A 6,875-nucleotide genomic window follows, 5' to 3' on the forward strand; every position below is an offset into this window, starting at 1 on the left:
CTTCACTTTCAGCAAGCAAGGTTGTATCATCTTGCCTTTCCCCTGGAGCCCCCAGAAAGAGGATGGCTCAGACAGCACCTTGATTTTGAACTTCAAGCCTCCTGAATTGTGAGAGAATAAATATCTGTTGTTTTAAGCCACTGACCTTGTGATGACTAGTCATGGCAGGCCCAGGAAACAAATAAGTCACTTTCTCCATCAAGCCAGCAGGGAGTATGTAGAGGGAGAAAGTTGACAAGATGGTGTTTTACATAACTTAACATAATCAAGAGAGGCATCACCTTAGCCACTTGCTATTAGTTAAAGCAAGTCACAGGTTCTGCCCACATTCAATGTGAGAAGGTCATACAAAGGCCTCAGGTGATGGGAATTAGGGAAGGAGTTTAAGGGGGTGCCTTTGAGTTTATCTGCCTGAATATAAAAAGTGCCAAAGATCAAATGTTTGTTTTGCCCTTGTTAGAGGCAAGAAGTGACCCTTACAGGTTGGGTAAGTCTTGAAAAGTGGCATACGTTCAGGGGAAGAAGAAAATGGAGAAGAAAGGTTAGTGATTTTGAAACCTGGAGTGAATTATTCTAATTCATTTTTCTTGAAAAAGAAGCATAGATTCACAAGTCCTTAGTCCTACATCTGACTTGCTCTTTTAGGTAGACTCCTTTGGAAACAAAAAGAAGCGTGTGTGAATGAGATTTCCTCCACTTTTACTAAGAGGAGATTAGTTAGAAAATTTGATTTGAATAGAACATAACATGTTTTTTTTTTATATAATCTTGTTTTTAACTGCATAATAAAATGCATGCATAGTAATATGACGGGCTTTTAGAATCTGACTAGAAACTGGATTTCATGGTTGAAAAGTGGAATGCAAATAAAAGAGCACATAAGATAGTTTCCATTGCAGATCTTCTGTTTATTCCCGAGGACTTAAATACTTTCAAATCTCTTATTTACAAGATATTTCTCTAATAAAAAATGGTCCAAGGAATGATTAGCCATCCTTTCTCTTTTTGCACAGTATTAAATTGCAACCTTGAATGGGTCAGCATGGTTGTTGTTGTTATTGTTAAGTGCAGTTGAGTTGGTTCTGACTTTAGTGACCATGTATAGGGGTGCTGAAGAGCAGCTGGTGGGTTTGAACCACCAGCTTTGTGGTTCAAACTGACCTTGCAGTCCAGTTCTTTATCCTACAAAGCCACTCCAGGACTCCATATGTAGTAAAAATGTTGGCACTTGACTATGTCTATATATTTGTTTATCTATCTATCTATCGATTTATTTATATTGCCTTTCCTTTCACCCAAGTTAACAGACACCTACCCTCTAGCCTGTGAATTTCCTCATCCTTCCCTCCCATGCTGATTAATTCTAAGAAAGTAATTTCTTTACTTTTTACAATTGTGTAGGTTATGATTGAGTAATTTCGCTCAGAATGATATCCTCCAAGTTCATCCATGTTTTAAAGTATTTCATAGACTCATTGTTATTCTTTAAGCATTGTGTAGTATTCCACTGTGTGTATATACCAAAGCTTGTTTACCCATTCTTCCATTGATAGGCATTTAGGTTGTTCCAATCTTTTTGCTGTTGTGAATAGTGCTGCGGTGAACATGAATGTAGATATATCTATCCATGTCACGAGCCTTATTTCTCTAGGATATGTATCAAGAGAGCTCTGGTAGCGTAGTTGTTACGAATCGGGCTGTGAACCTTAAGGTCAGCAGTTCGAAACTACCAGCCGCTCCACGGGAGAAAGATGAGGCTTTCTACTACCGTAAAGATTTACACCCTTGGAAACCCTGTACAGGGTCACTATGGGTCGGAACCGACTCGACAGCACTTAACAACAACAACATGTATCAAGCAAAGGGATTACTGGCTTGTATTGTGAGAAATAACTTGTGTTGGCAGAATCCATCTTCTGGAATAAGGGGCGTCTTGGGGGTAGCAGGCTAGCACAACAAAAGGATTTCAGTGGAGGGTAAGAACTAGTTTGACAAGCTAGGAACAAGAATATACCTATCAAGGAAACAGGGGAAGTTCATGGGGGGAGGGGGAAACTAACTGGAAATGAGAATGCTCCCAGTAAGGACTAGTATATGACCTTGGGAGGAGATTGTGAACTCCATAATACTCAGTAAAAGGGGAACAAGAGGAGGGGCTTTTTCAAGACAGGGGAATAAAACTGCTTGCAGGTTGACCTTACAGCTCTTCTGCCTATGACTACTGGGTTGGGTGCCTGATTTTGCAAAATTAAATAAAGAAAACTTCACTCTTACTAAAATGAGTACAGCTTGGATTACTTGAGCATTTGTCAGTATGGGCAACTTTTCTCACAATATGATAATTCGTTGTTTCATGTGTTGCAATTATCTTCTGTTTTTTCAATGTCCTATTCATATCCCACTTAATGCCATAGACTTAGAGTACATCTCTCTCTTTCTCCAGCTCTAGCAACATCATACATCACCAAAATTCAAGTACTCACACTATAACCACACCATAAACCTCAGAGTCCTGGTGTTTATAGGAAAATCACTAGACTACTAACCACAAACTCGTAGTTCAAATTCACCAACTACTCTTTGAAAACCCTATAGAGGGTTGGTATGAATCAGAACCAACTTAAAGGCACTTACCACACAAAAATCTTGGTGATACCAGAAAGTAATATTCATCAGAAGTTCTTATGCTTCAATATCCCCATTGCATACTACAATCTCACATCATCTCATCTTTCTTGTGTTCTCACTCCTTCTAAAGTCATGATTTGAGTTTATACCTAAAGTCTCCTGGATCCTCAGTTATTGATATTTTCTTCCCAGTACTTGCTTTGAATTTCATCCATGAAAATATCTCTTTTATTAACATTTTATAACTTTGTTAAACCCTTGCATTTTTGCAGATGTGGAATTTGGCCTCAATGACAGTCTTCTTCTCTGCTCCCCAGAAGTATTACTGTGTCATGGAAGAAAATCCTACAAATATGTGAATTGGTGTCTAGACACAACCTTGTCTAAGACCTTGATTATGTTCCCTTTCAGCCACTACAAATCTTCATTACATTGTTCAAGTGTCATATCTGCTTATATCCCCTCTTTTCTGCTACTTTATCAAGAAAAATCAAGGAAATCAGTTTTCAAAATACTTAAACTCATTATCCACCACCTACAAAATTGCCTCAGTTTATATCCAAATTGATAATGTATCCCTCCTGGTTTTTGGCACATGAATTTATGTGCAAATTTAGAAAGCAGGTTTGAACTTGCCTTGGATGGAGGTTGCTGTTGTTTTTATTAAGTGTTGTCAGTTGATTCTGACTCATAGTGACCCTGTATAGGGTTTGCAAGGAGCAGCTGGTGAGCTTGAACCACTGAACTTGCAGTCCTGTGAATTAACCCGCAGCACCATAGCAAGACTCCACACACTTGGATAGAGATGGTAGTGAATAAAGGGACAGGAAGCTGAAAATCATATAAAATTGAAAATGTGGTCACTTTGAGAAAGGCTGGGGTCATGGAGAATTGGGTGAAAGCTTGAGGAGATGATGAAGATTTGGAATCATTACTTAAAGTGGAGGAGTTGACCAAAGACAAAGCAAAGGGTTGTGAAGAACAAGGAAAGCCCAGATGAGACCCTTGACTTCAAATGATGGCAACTGAAAAACTGTGTGATATCCTTCAGTCATGTTCAAAAGCTCAGGAAAAAATCTAGACATGGTGACAAATTCTTGGAACCCTGGAGGAAAGCTATTGATGGAAGCGAGTTAAGAGAACTGGTGAGAGATCAGGTCAGCTGACCAAGTTTGGGGTCCAGGTGATTACAAAAGTGGAGTCCAGAGGGAGAGGGCAAACTGGGAACAACCAGAGGGATGACAACTCTGGAATTTCTAGATAACTAATGTGACATATTAAATAATCAAGTGAAGACTTAAATTAGCCTTTTCTGAAATTTGTTCCTTGAAATATTGTTATAGGTACTCTTAATAACTTACTCTTAATAGGTACTCTCTAGCAGCTTCTTGGAAACCCTATACAGGGTTGCCATGAGTCAGAACCCACTCGATGGCACTTAACAGCAACAACAACAATTTTAGCTTAGTGTTCCCATATAAAAATTATAAAAAACCCACTCTTGATTAATTGTCCACATTACAATCTTAACACAAGTTTCTTAACAGACTTACATTAAAAAAAAAATGAATTTGACATATGCCCATTTGTCATTAGAAAAGTAATACTTCATATTATTCTTAGCTAATAAATCACTGATGTGGTGCTATAGATGATAACTGGTGAGTTTGAACCTCAAGGTCTGCAGTTCAAACTCACCAGTCACTCCTCAGAAACTCTATACAGGGTCATTATGCATCAGAAATTACTTACAACACTTAATGGCAATATCAGGCAATGGGAGCCCCGGAAAACCTGCTACAAAGACACTAGCTTAACAATGTTTAATTTTGTGTTCTTCAAATTTGAACACAGACTTTTAAATTTATTTATTTATTTTCTTTTGTTGTCTTTATTCATATTGCAAGGAATAGTGTTTCATGAATATCAGTTTGGGGAAATTCAAGGGAGAGGAAACCGTATGATCTTCAAAAAAATACTCTTCCCAGTATACCAATTGTCTGGACTTGGTCTGGGTATTAAAGACTCTCTACAGTAGCATAGTGGTTACAAATCGGGCTGCAAACCGCAAGGTCAGCAGTTTGAAACTACTAGATGCTCTGTGGGAGAAAGATGAGACTTTCTGCTCCCGTAAAGATTAACAGCCTCAGAAACCCTGTGCAGGGTCGCTATGAGTCGGAACCGACTCCACGGCACATAACAACAACAACAACAACTCTCCTTGGAAACCCTATACAGGATCACCATGGGTCGGAATTGACTCAACGATACTTAACAACAACTCTTCTATTTTACTAGTTAGCTTGATTTTCTTGAAATGACAAACATTTCAGAGTTGCATGATAGAGTTGCAACTCTATTGTGCATGATTAACTTTATACCATATGGAGTCCTGGTGTGGTATTGTAGGATAAGCACTGGACTGTTAACAGCTAGGTCAGTGAACCAAACTCCTTGGAAACCCTATATAGTATCTCTATGAGTCAGAACCAACTTGTTGGCAAGTAACAACACAATATGCCACACATCATATTAAGTACTTCAACTTTGATTATCTGTCATTTTGATCTTGCAGTTGAACTACCTGAGTAGAATCCTGATTCCAACTACTTTTGCTAGTTTTATTTTTTTGGAACAAGCTATTTATTTTTATTTTTGTTATTTTAAAGAAGTGGACATAATAGTACAAATATCATGAGATACTGTGAGGAATCGATGGCTTATTATAACATATAAAGCACTTAGCATAGTGAGCGGTTGACAGTTAACATTATTTTCCTATCATTATCAGTTTATTTTTAAGCATATAAGATATCATTGTTGTTGTTAAGCGCTGTCCAGTCAGTTCCCACTCACAGCAGCCTTATAGGGTTTCTGAGGAGTACTTCTGGGCTTGAACTATCAACCTTGTGGTTGACAGTCCAGTACTTATCCTACAATGCCACACCATGACTCCGTTAGCCTTCTGTAATTCATAAAGGCACCGTCTGACTTTGAAAATGCAAGGTGAATGTGTGGGAATGTTTCTCTTCCCATTGACAGCTTGAATAGGGGAGGGGGAAGAGGAGGGTGATAATAGTTAAATGTTTTTTTGATGATGGAGCAAAATGCTATATATAAAAAATACAGTGAACACATTTTCTTTTCTGCCTTTTAAATTTCCACTGTGCTTTAATCTTCAGATTGAACCACTTATCAATTTATCACTGTCTTATAAGTCTGAAAATATCTTTGTTTTAGACACTCATCAATCATTTATCTGTGATTTTGACCAGCCTTCCTAGCTCTTCAGTCTCATCAGGAATTAGATTCTCCTTTGTCACAGAAGATACACTGAAGCCTTAATCAGGACATAGCTACTCTTTGCAAAATTGCTTGTAAACGTACCTTTATCCCATTGGAAATGATGGGAGTATCCATGGCAGACTATGCTGTCAGGATAGAGTCTGAACAGCTGCCAGAAGCTTCCTGACTACTGTGGATCCAGTCAGGACACACAATGTCCTGCATCAAAACTCCTCATTTTGATAAAATATGGAATTGAAAACAGTTTTTGACTCAAGCATAGTGAGTCAAAGAGACCAGTGAAATATACGCAGGTGTACTAGTTTCCTATTGCTGCTGTAATAAATGATTATAAACCAATTGTTAAAATTGAGCGATATGAATATTCTCTTTGATAAATGGTGTGTACTCTTAACACTGCCCATTCCATTATTCTTTTTGATCTTTTGTGCTCTTACTGTCACATGCCTTCTTTCTACAATGTTCTAAACCTTGGGAAACATTATTGTTATTTGTGCATTAAGCAGATTTTTAAAAATCTGTGTCGACACCAGGCGAGGAGCTTTTTCCCACTTGTCCACTCCACCCACGTCGGCCTCCCTCCCCTCCTTTAGCTATCCTTCTGACATCTAGAAGCTCTGCATCCTTGAGGGTTCTGCAGTTATGGAGGTCCCCGGGAACCTGTGCAAGAAAGTCAAACTGAGCAATAACTCTCAGAACTGGGGAATGCAGACAGCAACTAACATCACCTATCAAGCCCATCATGTCAGCAGGAACAAGAGAGGTCAGGTGGTGGGGACCAGAGGTGGCTTCCATGGTTGCACTGTTTGGCTAACAGGCTTATCTGGAGCAGGGAAGACCACGGTGAGCATGGCTTTGGAGGAGTACTTGGTTTGCCATGGTATTCCATGCTATACTTTGGATGGTGACAACATTCGTCAGAGTCTCAATAAAAATCTTGG

At 38.8% G+C, this 6,875-nt stretch overlaps 1 pseudogene; it reads left to right on the forward strand.

Moving 5' to 3' along the window:
* The first annotated feature begins 6,576 nt into the window (after positions 1-6,576).
* LOC102838175 overlaps positions 6,577-6,875 on the forward strand; it is a 2,700-nt pseudogene continuing 2,401 nt past the window's right edge.

Source organism: Chrysochloris asiatica, unplaced genomic scaffold, assembly GCF_000296735.1.
Source record: "Chrysochloris asiatica unplaced genomic scaffold, ChrAsi1.0 scaffold00033, whole genome shotgun sequence".
NCBI classification, from domain to species: Eukaryota; Metazoa; Chordata; class Mammalia; order Afrosoricida; family Chrysochloridae; genus Chrysochloris; species Chrysochloris asiatica.